The sequence below is a fragment of the Gavialis gangeticus genome, unplaced genomic scaffold (assembly GCF_001723915.1).
Source record: "Gavialis gangeticus isolate Ggan-Ray unplaced genomic scaffold, GavGan_comp1, whole genome shotgun sequence".
Classification (NCBI taxonomy): Eukaryota; Metazoa; Chordata; order Crocodylia; family Gavialidae; genus Gavialis; species Gavialis gangeticus.
In genome coordinates this window covers 14,767,786-14,782,026 of record NW_017729030.1, presented here as the reverse complement: position 1 = coordinate 14,782,026, position 14,241 = coordinate 14,767,786, and the positions used below count along the sequence as shown (strand labels likewise).

Below are 14,241 nucleotides of genomic sequence, written 5' to 3'. Positions count from 1 at the left end.
GACCACTGATTGATTGAATTCACTATCTGGTGAAGGGTGGGTAAACTAACCAGCAGGGCTGAAGTGCTAGACTTCAGAAAGGCTAACTTCAGTGTGCTCAGGAAATTAGTTAGTGGGGTGTTAAAGCTCAAGAGCATTGGCAAAATGGGGATCCAGGAAGGGTGGTTATTCTTCAAGGGAGAGATCCTACAAGCACAGAAGGAGACAATCCCATTGTGCATAGAAGGAGGCAAAGGGACCAAGAAGCCCTCTTGGCTGAACAGGTAAGACCAGGAAAACCTAAGAAAGAGGTATGCAGGCTGTGGAAACAAGGGGTAGCTACTAAGGAGAAGTATACCTCCCTGGCTCGCACTTGCAGGGAATCAGGAAGGCCAAAGCAGGATTAGAATTTAGGATTAGAATTTAGGCTGGTGACAAAAATTAAGGACAACAAAAAGTCCTTCTTCAGGTATATAAGGAGCAAAAGGAAGGTGCTGGACAAACTAGGGCAATTGGTGACAGAGAGGGGAGACAAAGCTGAGCTCTTCAATGAGTTCTTTGCATCTGTATTCCTAGACACAGACCAAGACAAATCTTCCAACTGGATCATAGATAGACACAGGAAGGACACCAGCCCACCAACTGTTAGCACAGACTTAGTGAAAGGGCACTTGGAGGGGGTGGGTGTTCAAATCAGTGGGCCCATATGAACTTCATCCAAGGGTGCTGAAGGAATTGGCCAGTGTCATAGCAGAGCCACTAGCACGGCTGTTTGAGCACTTGTGGTACTCCGGTCAGGTCCCAGAGGACTGGAAAAGGGCCAGTGTGGCCCTGAAAAGATCCAGGCCCCTCAATCTCTCCTCGTACAGCCTTGCCTGCAAGGCCCCTAACCATATGAGTGGCCCTCCTCTGAACCCTCTCAAGGTTGTACACATCCCTCTGAAGTGCAGTGCTCAAAACCTGGATGCAGTACTCCAACTGTGGTCTGACCAGTCCTGCATAGAGGGGAAGCATCACCTCCCTGGACCTGTTTGTCATGCATCTGTTCTAGAAGGGGAGGAGGGAGGAACTGGGAAACTGTAGGCCAGTTAGTCTCACCACTATCCTTGGAAAAACTCTGGAAAAAAAATCATTAAGGATCACATTTGTGGAAGCCCAGCAGGGGAAATAATGCTGAAAGGAACTCAGCACAGATTCATTACAGGTAGATCCTGCCTGACTAACCTTGTTTCTTTTTATAACCAGGTCACAAAATGCTTAGACACAAGAGTCAAGGTAGATGTCATCTACCTAGACTTTAAGAAGACCTCTGATAGTTTCTCATTCTGTTTTTGTAAATAAACTGACAGGCTGTGATGTAGATGGATTACACGGTCAGGTGGGTGGCAAATTGACTTAGGGGTTGCACCCAGAAAGTGGTGGTGGACAGGTCGATATCAACCTGGAAAGATGTGGGCACTGGAGTTCCACAAGGCTTAGTCCTTGGACCAGTACTATTCAATGTCTTTACCAGTGACTTGGATGAGGGCATAGAAAGCACCCTGTCCAAGTTTGCAGATGATACCAAATTATGGGGCAAAGTTAACACACCAGAGGGTGGGGAATGGATCCAGGTGGATCTGGACAGGTTGGAAAAATGGGCAGAATGAAATAGGATGCAGTTCAAGAGAGACAAATGCAAAGTGCTGCACCTGGGCAAAAAGAATCACCAACACACTTACAGGCTGGGGGATTTCCCTCTCAGCAGCATAGCAGCAGAAAGGGATCTTGGAGTCATAGTCAGCTCCAAGATGAACATGAGTCGTCAATGTGACAAAGTGATCAACAAGGCTAACCACGCTTTATCATGCATTGGCAGATGCATGACGAACAGGTCCAGCGAGGTGATGCTTCCCCTCTATGCAGGACTGGTCAGGCCGCAGTTGGCGTACTGCATCCAGGTTCTGAGCACTGCACTTCAAGAGGGATGTGGACAACCTTGAGAGGGTTCAGAGGACCACTCGTATGGTTAGGGGCCTTGCAAGCAAGGCCGTACGAGGAGAGATTGTGGGTCCTGGATCTTTTCAGCTTCCACAAGAGAAGGCTGAGAGGTGATCTTGAGGCTGCTTATAAATTCATCAGGGGAAGACAGCAGGGAATAGGAGACGCTCTATTTACTAGGGCACCCCCTGGAGTAACTAGAACAATGGCCACAAATTGACAGACACCAGATTTAGGTTGGACATGAGAAAGTACTTCTTCACAGTAAGGACTGCCAGAATCTGGAATGAGCTTCCAAGGGAAGTGGTGATCTTCCCTACCTTGGAGGTCTTCAAGAGGAGACTGGAGAAGCACCTGGCTGGGGTCATCTAACCCCAGCGCTCTTTCCTGCCCAGGGCAAGGGGTCAGACTCAATGACCTACTGAGGTCCCTTCTGACCCTAACATCTATGAATAAGAATAATCTCACTTTACTAAGTTCCTATGATATAAGTGGAGGTGGTTCGTTTAGCAGATGGAATCTTTTGTCCATGCTCCTCTTCCAGTCCAGGTCACTAGCAAGTAAAATTTGCAGCATGTGAAATGAACAGATTCCAGCAATAGCATTTGAAAGAATAGTTTTACCAGGGTCTTTGAACTCGATCCTGCTCGGGAGGAAGAAAAGTGCTCATGAATGAGAGGCCACATCTGTGAGAGAGCTACTCTTGGGCAAAGAAACACAGTAAATTGAGAGGCAGGATTTGATCCTAGAACTCTGTCAAACAACATGCAAGTCTGGCAAGAGAAAAAAGGGCAGGATGGCTGACTATTTTAGCCAAGTGCACGTGTGCTACTGCCTGCAGCTCACAACTGCTGAACTAGGCAGTGGGAGCAAACAAGGACATGAGCAGGCATCTTTGAGTAGAAGAGGATACAAGGAGCAATGCTGAAGCTCAGCGTTCAAATTTCTACCGCCCTGAAAATTCAGGAATATTCAGGTCCTCGTTTACCTTTAGGTACCTCTCTACTTTTGCTGCTCCCAACCTTCACCAGAAATAAGTAGCTTCCCAGCCTCCACCACAAGTAGTTCTGCAGCACTGCTGCAATGAAGCACCTTAAATAGTTACCAGGAAAGTTATGATTAAGACTGCCATTCTCTCTGCAGACCTTCTGGAGGGGAGAAACGAGAATTATTCATGAAACAAAGTTACAGTTCTGAAGCACAACACTGTTTAGTTTCGGACGTGTACATTTCTACACTCTTCTGATATCTACAAGTCACAGCATAGGTCACCTTCTACAGCTTTTATACTGCTAAATGTTTTTGCCACTATGCTAAGCACTGTGTGAATATGTAGCCCTTCTTACACAGAGCTTAAACTCCCTATTTAAAGGCAAGAAGTGCAACACATGTCCTATCTGAGTGTCACACGTAGTATCAGGGAGGGATGACTTGTAATATTGTGATCATGCATGTACAACTTGCTGCTCAACATGATCACAGGCTGCACAACTTGAATATTCAAATCATATTAAGCAGTTTGAGAGCCAGAGGAAACTTTTTTTTTTTTAAATGTACTTTAACTTTTGCTTCTTTCTTTTCTTCTATTAAGCCTCTGCCTATTTTCATTTTTTAAGCAATAACCTGTTTCCATTATTTGCATGGATTTGATTTGGGGCACTGACAACAGAATTAGGATCCCTGATCAGGCTGTGTGCGCCAAGTCAAGTCACAAGCAAGATATTTTTTCCATTGTTTTGGGGGCCACCCCCTTCTCAGCAACTTTTACCCAAGCTATGCGATGTTAGTCTCCCCTCCTGGGAGGCTTCCATACTCTGGAGTGTACTGGGGTCACTGCCAGATGGCTCATGCCCTGCTCTTTATTTGTGGCTTGCAAAGGCATTTTAATAAAATGTACAGACTCTTTACTACTCACATTTGACATTTGGGTCTCCACCTTGTTTAGATACATATCAATAGACAGCATCTCCCTATTGAGGAATTCTGAATCCACTTCCAGAATTCAGACTCTTTCAAAGACTCTTTAATCAGCAGGGATCCTGGCTTCCCCCCCCAATTAAATAAATAAATAAAAACTAAAATTCTCTGATAAACCCCCCAGATCCACAATTCAAATGAAATGCCACTATATCTTTACGTATTGATTGAACACAATGGTTTATTGATATATTTACAAGTTTAAAGCAATTTGGAAGCCTACCAGTGCCTCAATCACTATAATAAAATAAATTCTAAGTACCTATACATCTGCTTCTTGATTTGGGGTTTTTTTATCATAGAAAAATCAGAGCTCCCTCTGCCCCCTTAGCTCACCAAGATACAGGTCCAGGCCCCTCACTTCCAAGCCACAAGCCCCCAGCCCTGTTGATGCCCCTCACTCCCCACCCACTATCCCCCAGTTCTGCTGGTGCCCCTCACTCCCCAAACACAGCACCCCCAGCCTTGCTGGTGCCCCTGGCACCCCATCCACAACACCCTACCCGCTCAAGCCCTGCTGAAGCAAGTCCCCAGCTGCTGAGGCTATAGGGCCAAAGGCCCAGGCCTGCATCCCCCAAAGGCCCAGCTGCCACTCACAAGAAGCAGCACCTGCTGCAGCAGAATGGAGCCCTCCTCCTCCCCGTGAGCAGCACAGCCAGAGCGGAGCCCATGGGGTGGCAGATGTGGGCTCCCCACTGCAGGCTCAGGTCAGGGGTGCAGATGGCTCCCTGCCTCCATGTACACTCCAGGGGGGAACAGGGAGACCCACGCTTCCCAGATTTGTGCATGGGGCAGGGGCAGGCTGCCCACTGTTGGCTCGGGCTCTCCACCCTGCTGTCCTCCCCTAGAGCCTCTGCAGCCCAGCAGATGGGGCCTGGCATGGCAGGGCAGAGCGGGGCTGGGCAGAGAACTTTGTTGACAAAGCCACGAGCCCTGCAATGCCCTGGCGAGGCATCCTCTGCCTGCCTCAGAGCAGCAGGGACAGCAGCGTGGGGTTGGCCCCCTCGCTGGTCCGGGGCAGGTAGGGAGAGCATCACCAGGACAGCATGGGAGGGCAGCAGGGTGGGGAGTCCAAGTCCACAGTGGGCAGCCTGCCCCTGCCCCGTGTATAGGTCTGGGGGGCATGGGTTCCTGTTGTCCCCGCAGAAGTGGGTGCAGTTGCAGGGAGCCCCAGCCCCAGCTCTACTCAATTCCTTCCCTCCCTTCCTATGAGGGCCTCAATGCCCCACCACAACCAGAGTTACCTGTGGGAGCTGCTCTTCAGGCTGCCTGGCCTGATGCCCCTTGCCTCTCCATCCTCCTCCTGCTCTCCTCAGCCCCTTGCAGGCTGGAACTCTGCCAGCCTGCAGAGTTCTTTTATTCTTGCAAAAGAATAAAATCCACGTTTCTCTGTTAAAAATCCACATTTTTCTCCAGTAAAAAGGGAAGATCTGTGGTTTTTCACCATTTTTCTGTGAGAAACAGAAAACCCAGATCCCTGCTTATCAGAAAAATAAAATATTTTAACAGGTAGTCAGCACTGGGAATTATATGAAGTCAAACCAAGAGTCAGATATGATTTTTTTTTTCTTTAAAGCATTCAAAAGAAAACGTTCCTATACTTAGCAATTGATTGTAACCTGCTGATTAATATATAGTTTCAGAGTTTCCTTATATTTTCTTTTGCCTGTTTCCTTCTTTTTGTGCCATTATCCTTTTAGCTTTTTTATTTGTTATGTTATACTAAGTTGAATGGCTTATTTAATATAAACCATTGCATAGTGGCAGTGAAATGGCTAGAACCTCTGTAGCACCACAGACTAATCTTTATTAATTACTAGTTTATTTTAAAAAGCTATGAAAATAAGAAAGACTGATTGATATTTTGTATATTCTTTTTAATATTATAGCTTCAAACAACTGATATATTGCAAGATATGTCAGACAGTCAACCTTCTCAGACAAGGGGAGTAATTACTCATTGTAACTGTTGAGACGCATTCATATTTAAATCAAATTATAGCCATGCTAGACTCTCTTAATTCTATTAATACCTAGTTTCACACTGAGGATCTTTTGTAGCTACTGTTATTTGATAAGTCAGACAAAGTTATAGAATAACTTACAAAGGCTTGCTTGAGGTGTTTCTTTTATATTAAATGTATCATAATTAGTATTATGGTACTACCAACACCTCCAGCTAAGATAAAAGTGCTAACATACTTTGCATTTGATACAGAATAAAAGTCCTTCCCCAAAGAGCTTACACTGTCTCTAAGCAAAGAGAACCATGTAAAACATACAAGACAAAGGGTGTTTCCCTATCCAGAGAGTATTTTAAAGGCTTTATAAAGGGTATGCCAAAGACTGCATCATTTTGAAATTCTGTAATCATATTAATGTATTAAGATATAATTGATCTCTTGGAGTCCTCTCAGTAAGAAAATGATGCACATGTCAAATACTATCACAATGCATGTATAGAGTACATGTATCTGTTTATTTATAAAGTTAATCATTGCAGTCTAATGTGTCAACTCATAAGGCTAAATTCTCCATTCTGATTCAGAACTTATTCTGAGCGCAGAACTTTTATTAATGTCAGTTGATGTTCCACGCATGGAACAAGTACATCAGAGGTCTGCTGTGTGAATTGCAAGGAAGAATTTTGACCCTAACCTTTTGAGAGTACTATGTGGAGTTATGTTTAAAAGCACTATTTCAAAAGAGTAAAAACACTCCTGGGTAGAAGATTACAGGAAATCTATATTCAAAATAAGATTGGTTTGGGCAAACTTACCTTGGCTTACCAAGCAAGCATTTCCACTGATGCACATAAATAAGTGCTACTTAGTATGAGTTTGGGTGCAATTGCGGAACCATAGCATTCTTCTTCTGACAAACAGATGAACACAAGAACTTTAGGCAATTCACAAATTACATCCATTAAAGAGCTCTCTCAAAACAACCAGCATTGAAGTAATTCAGAGAAAGCTGTCCTGCAGTGTGAGTTTTGTCCTGAAAAAAGACATGACTTTGGATCATTTACATGCAACTCTGCTAAACAAAAACATTGGACCAAGCAGGCTGTTGCCTACAAAAGTTTATGCTTCTGAATCAATTTGTAGGGTGCCACCCTTGACCTGCTTTCTGCCCGATTTCAGACTAACAGTTAGCCACCTTACTTTATTCTCTATCATTGCACAAAGAATCTATTCATTCTGAATCAGTATTTTGTTCTTGCATTTAAAAGGGCAAGATCAAAAGTACCTAGGTTAGGTGTTCAAATTCCAAATCCCTGAAATTCTGTAAAAGCTAGGTGCCTAAATGCATAAGGCAGTTTTTAAAATGTTACCCAAATGTTTTAAAGTTTCTTTTTATCTGCTAAGGAAGTTTCAGATAAAGTTTTCCTACCCTTAACAGAAAAATAAATGCATCATCTAGCTCACAGCTCTCCAACTTACGCGGACTGCAGGTCTCATGTGGCCCATGAGGAATCAAGATGCAGCCCACATGGAATTAAGATGATCCCTCCTAGCCTCCCCAAGCCACTACTGACCTTTATCCCTCCTGTTGAAGCAGCAGCTGGGTTTTCGGGGCTCCCCCTCCAGCCCCTACTTTCTACTGCATTCCTCCACCCCAAGGAGAGGGATGGGCACAGCAGTGCAGTGCTGCATAACCCACACTGCCAGAGGAGCTGGTGGCCTAGAGTTCGCATGCGGCATAGTGCAGCAGGGGAACCTGCAGCTAGGCAGCCAAAGCTGGCCATGCATACAGTGGGGAGGGGGTTTGGGGGGGAACATTTGTGTGCAGTGTGGAAGGTGGGGGAAAGGGAATGCCCATGGGTGGGCATAGCATGGTATGCATCCTGGGGGACCTGTGACCCCCATAGCATGTGGTCGCCAGCTGCTTAGAAGTTGGATAACCCTAGTCTAGTTAATGAGGAGCTAGTTTTGAATATAAAGAAAGAAAAACAAGTTCAAAACAGTTTGGTTTCAATGGTTTTTTAAATTACTTTAAAAACATTTCCCAACTGGTATATAACAGTGTGTCTGTCCCATTGCAATGGAAATGCACAGTTCTATAAAAATAATGCCAAAAATAAGACAAATGGAGAGGAAGTTTAAGGGTAACAAGAGATTAAAAAGTGGGAAGTGTGGCCAAGACTATAACTGCAGGAAAGTTGCTGGGTGATGAGAACAAATTTAACTTTTGCAAACATAAAAAGATAAATTTCCAGTAAAGCTACAGTAATTTAATTTTCAAAAAACTAATGCTCTCAATACTCTGCCATCAAATCTTTTTTTGGCTAAAATGCTAAATGCAAGTAAATCAGGAAAGCAGTGAATGATATGTTTAAACTGTAGTGAAATTAAAGGCATTGCCTTCCTTTTTGGTATAAGGTGCCCATAGCATCATGCATCACTGCTTTATATACAAATCTGAATCCTCCACTTGCACTTAATAGTAAACCATTATTCTCAGTCAGGGTATATTAAACACATTTTAAGCAGATGTTTGCATCAAAATTTATTACATGCCAATCTGTATATCATTAAAATGAAAAATCAATATGTCCAATTCATGCGTCAACAGAAGTTAAATGTTCTAACTGTCATTGTGGATGACATATAATTATAGAATAATGATTTACAAAGTTCAAATCATATCTCCTGCAAAGGGCAGCAAACAGTAGCAATATAAACTTTTTTGAACAGGACACCACAGCACCATTTTGTAACTAACAACACCTATGCAGCCAAATAAAACATTATATTTAATAACAGTTATTTACTTAATCTTTACATTCAGGTGTGGCTATATGTTCAGTTGATGAAAGAACATGCAGCTTTATGTTACTGGGTTGCATCCAGGTTTTTATTTAAAACAGGAATACTGAAAATAAGAACTTCAAAAAAAAAAAAAAAATGTGACAGGCTTTCTGTTCTGGACCATTAATTTTTCAAGTCAGATTGAACTATCATTTAATTGGATCCTGATGCTAAAACTTGGATTCCACATTAAAAGCTTGAAGCTAAAGCATATATAATAATTTGTTATACTGAGCTATTCATCCTAAAATGTCAAGCAAAAATAAGACAAACTCAAAATAAAGTTAGTCTACCTTCTGCGATGACACAAAGTTAACAACACAGAGAAATACAATCTTTGTGCTGGCCAAGAAACAAATCCATTAGTGTTTCCACACACACACACACTTGCCATTAAATTAAACATGAGTTAAAATTAACACAAAATAACAGGGAGTGCTATTCAGCAGAAATCTGACTTCCAAAGTATTGGCAAAAAAGACTACACAAGAAAGCCAAGATTTTCAAACGCAGCTAGCAATTTTAAGTGCCCAACTTCAGACTACAGAAAGAGGGCCAATTTCCAAAGACAGAGAAATAGGCACTTCATGAAAATCAAGCCCTCTTGAAGGTGTTTCAAGTTTACAAATCACTAGTACTTTGAAAACTCTTGATGCATGTGGCAAACACAAAAAAATTCTTCACTCCTGAAAATAAGAAATGTCCTTTCCCCTGATGTTAAAATTATGCTTCTAATCTCCTGTTTCCTTCTCTCAACTCATGAGAGATGTCAAAATGAGGATTACAATGCACCACCTCTTGAGCTTCAGCTAGTACCTGCTAGATTTGTTCCCTACTCTGCAGACTAGATCCAGAACACTGTCACTGGGACACATTTTCCACAACTACTCTACTTCATCAGCAGCATCCACAAAAAGGAGATAAATTCTACCAGGTTTATTAGCAGCACTGTATTTACTTGTATACCACGTGTCTTTCCCCCCCAAATTAGCCATCCATTACTGGTGCGTTTAAGTGAGGAGGCCGCTTTCCTTACCAGAAGGCATGTATGAGGATATTGTAATGACTGCCAGGGGTTGCACTGCCTTCCTGAGCCCATACAGGAGGGGCAGAGCCTGATTTCCAGTTACTCACCCCCTCTTTCAAGCTCCAAAGCTCAAGTTTTAATCCTGTCACAGGATTAAATTGGAAGCAGCTTTTGGAGTTGGAAGGAGGGGGTGAGTAATGCATGTGCCTGAGAGCATTCATCCACAGTGAGTCCATGCTGTAGCAGAGAAAGCCCCGAAAAAAACGTGTTTTTCTTCATTCTGTTTTCCCAAAGCAAGGTGCCTTATTTTGGGGGGTGTGCTATGCAAGAAAATATGGAGATCCTGCTGACCAGAAAAGAGAAATAATGAGCCATAACACTGAAAGCATCCTGGTTGTTCTTGCTGTTGGATTTTTTTTCCATGACCCAAGAGATCACCAAAATTATTTTCATGCAAATTCATTCATTGCATTAAAAATATTTGCATTATTTTCATAAAATGTATCAAGAACCATAGGAAATGAAAACTAAAGGTCTACATGACTGGAAACCTGTAAGCCCTTGTTTCTAATGGGAAATATGTCTTGGGAACAGTGTTACAATTTTTGGTCATCTGTAACACTTCAGAATTGGGGAGCAGCAATGGGACACACACTGGACAGGAGGCAAGTCGGTAATCAGAACAATCACATTCATTCCAATCTGATCCTAGTGGCCTTCAGATCAAGAGTTTACAGCTAGAGTCAATGACACCTACTTTCAAAATCTTAGTTTTACTTTCCAAATTGTACACAATGCTAGCCTCTCATTTTAGCAATTTAAAAGAAAAAGAATGGCTCTTAACATTCATACTGGGACTGAATAGTAATGCAAGAACCCTATCACCCAAGTGAAAGGGGTTCCATAATATAAGTACTATTTCGATATTTTTGTTATGGAAGAAAAAAAATGTTCTCCTAAGGCTTAGCATCTCTGGAAATCAGATCACTTATTCAACTAACAAAATTAGGCACCTATTTTTGTAGCTGGAATTTTCAATTTCTACTGAGTCTAGGAGTTAGGTTGGCTGACCTAAAGAATTCTTATCACTACTTTTCATTTCTTCCTCTCATGTCACAGGCTACACATGTAAGTGGACAGAAGAGTATTTTTCCATATCTTTATTACAGGTGATCTTAAGAAATTCACATCAAAAGTAGAGCTGTCTTCAGATACCAAATTGTTATTCTACCCTATACTTCAAACAAAAAGATTTTCAAACAGTGTGTGTTTAATTAGGACAATCAGTTTTATTTTTTTTCCAGCAAGAATGTAAAGACAGCCTTAAGTCTCAAAAACATTAGTAAAACACTTTAAATTGAATCAAATGTATAATCCCTCTAATAAATATAACAACCCAATGATTTAAAATGTCTAGTTTAAGTAAAGATTTTTTTTTTAGATCAAAATGCTACCTGGGCATTATAACCTTAAAACGCAATGATATATTAAATTGAGATTTTCATTGAACAGAAACAGTCTTTCCTCACATTACTATTAAATGCAGGATTATCTGACCTTGAAGGAAGAATATAATTGATAAGTTTGTAATAAGCAGGGAGAACTGATAAACGATAAAACAACAGATCAAATTGCTGTTTCCCTGCTTTTTTCAAAAACATAGGGCACAATTCTCCACTGCCTTACAATGTGTATAGTCATTTAAATCCAAGTGTAATATGGAAGGTGTAAACATTACTAAATCAAAATAGAGGCATTTTGCAGCCATTTTACATAATCTCAGATTCCTAACAGTCAAGGCACAAAGGTAGAAGGTGGTGGAGGGTGGAAATAAGCTTGTTTCTGCTGTGTTTTCCCTTCTTTTTAATATTGAATGGTGAAGTATTGAAAGGCTGAGAGAGAAAGAGACACATTTATTGTTTTATATAAAGAAAAATACATTGCAAACTCAGGTGTCATCTGCCCTTGAAAATTCAATGGCAACTGAGGTGAAATAATACCATCACACAAAACAAGAGACTGACAGCTAAACAAGGGAGAAGAGGGGATTTTTAGGGAGACAGTTGAAGATACTGTCCAATATTCATTTTTATTAACATTATGTTTAAAATCAATGACAAATCCAGAAAGGAACTTAGGTGCTCCAATGCTAGTTGTCACAATGCCAAATTTTGGGCGCCTGGTTTCTGGCGTTGGATCAACATCCTGAATTGGGCACCTAAGTCCCCTATACAGTACACGGGAAGAGTCTGGTGATTCAGAAGGGGAATCAAAACAGGGACCAAAAACTGAACCTTGAAGCACTTAAACTAGCTAGTGGGAAACATTGATAAACACCCAGCTCAAGGCTACAAAGAATTGGCTATATCAAATCAGAAATTAAAGCCTGGAACCTCTTGCATGAATTAGGTAGTCAATCTGTTCCTTTGGTCTTACTTTTCTTTGAGACATGAGGAGGAGAAAGCGATGGTAGTGACGATGCCTCCATCCCGCTGACAACCTCACTCAAGCCGAGTGGGTGGAGTATTCAGGCTGTGGCAGGTCTGGGTTCTATTGCTCCTTAGGAATGAGTTGGCTTGAACCCGTATCCCTCACCCTCGTAAGCAAGCACTCTCAACACCTGGCTATAGGCAGTTCTTGGGCAAAGGGAGGGAGGGAATCTCTCCTCTGTTGAAACTTTCACACTGTTAGGAAAACAATTCAAGATTTATTGGACCAGAGAAGGGGAACAAAAAGAAGCAGATGCATAATGGTAGCCCTACACCCTGGGCAGAGATGGCAGTGCTTAGAACAGCAGCAGCTGTTGACAGCAGCAGCTACTTTTGCACACCCCACCCCCCTTCCTCAAAAGTGGTGCCTGGAATGCTGCAATGGTCACCACCCCCCTTCCCTACCACCCTAGCTATCCTACTGAGAGCAAGCATGACTCTGTAGGTCAGTGATTAGGGCTCACTCTTTGTCAAAGAAGAGAGACTTGGATTCTCATCCCTCCTTCAAAGACTGCTTATGATTTTAATACTGAACAATCATTTGATAAAATGCAAGTATAGTCCTTTGGAAGAAAGACCAACATTCATGAAGAGAATAGTTGAGATTTTAAGTCTTGCACCTGCTCAGGCAGAAGAGGGCATAAGACTAGGCCTATCACATCCTAAACAAGTATTCTTATCATTAAGCTATTGAATAAAAGGGGAGCACCACTGTTACCCCCTTCTCTTTTTCTGGCCGTATTTTGAAATGAGAGTAGCCATGGTCACTCACTGCCTTTTGTCAAGAGCTTATTCCTGTATGTGTAAAAGATAATGAGGACTTAGGTGGAAGAACACCTAACTGAAAGATTTCAAACAGGCTTGAACATGACATAGACAATGAGCTGCTCATACCTGTCAAGGCAGAAGCAGTTCAGAGAAGGGCAGGCGCAGAGCTTCAGGCCAATTAGTTATGCCAGGCATGGTGGGCCTAGGCCCACCAAGAGAACAATAATCTTCTCTCGGCCAGGGAGGCCTCTAGAAGTATAACAGATTTTTGGGGGCAACAATAGAGAAAGCTTCAATGGGAGTAATGTTCATAGGCTAATAAAAAGGGGTCTAAGTGAGGACTCCAAGCAGAGCACACAGGCCAGCACTCACTGTCCCTGAGTCCAAGGAGCCTGTGAATGCCACCCATTAAAACTCTGCCTGGAGACATGCACAAAAGAGCGATAAAAAGAAGCAGAGCTTCAGGTAACTGGCCAAAAGCAGCACCCTTGTTTGGACCTTCCACAGCATTTGAGAGTAAATATAGCTTAGTCATTAAGATGTGCAAACAAGAGCACATGTGGGGACTTCTCCTTTTGCTGCTCTGGCTAGTTAGAAGATGCAGGCCACCTATTTGCCAGCTACATTTAGTGGCAAGGCTTCCCAAACCCCTCGTAGCCATGCGCAATACTCTACATCCTGCTACTGAACCGTCAAGACACTTAAAATAATATGCTTAGCTTGATTTTCTGTAGAAATGTATTTGTATTAATAGATAGCTGAGATACTGAAAAAGGGCACGTGCTAAGAGATTCAGGTACCTACCAAGTCTGAGGGAGTTTGAGCATTGTACCCTTAGACTTGGGTATTTAAATTCTACCCACATCCTTTTACAAAATGTAAGCCTTAGACCATTAAGAAATAAGAACTTCCATAAAGTTTGAAAACACACACACAACCTCAAAGACAAGAGTTGACAGCAAATATTACACCCAATAAAAACTCCACTGGCAGAACCAGAAATACCTGATATTTCACAGAGCGCATGGAAAGCCACATGTGTACACATACAAACACATGACCGTAGGGGGAAAAAAAAAAGTCAGCTCTTAAAGTATCAAAAGAACAAGGTCAAAAATCCAATAGTTTTATAAATTGCTTACATCCTATTCTGCAGGAAAATTTCTGAAATTATTTTTCTGTTTATGGTTTGTAAAAATTCCATCTTCGA

General features: G+C 42.1%; 1 long non-coding RNA gene across 2 annotated transcripts in view; it reads right to left on the bottom strand.

Moving 5' to 3' along the window:
• Positions 1 to 11,670: 11,670 nt before the first annotated feature.
• Positions 11,671 to 14,241, bottom strand: part of LOC109301080 — a 10,389-nt gene continuing 7,818 nt past the window's right edge. Inside the window, exons 1-2 of one of the 2 annotated variants that reach the window (XR_002098421.1) lie at positions 13,158 to 14,095; positions 11,671 to 12,458 (exon numbers count right to left, since the gene is read on the bottom strand). This is a non-coding gene — a long non-coding RNA (uncharacterized LOC109301080). Of the gene's footprint in view, positions 12,459 to 13,157; positions 14,096 to 14,241 lie in introns of those variants that run through there. The other variant, XR_002098422.1, reaches the window with a different exon arrangement.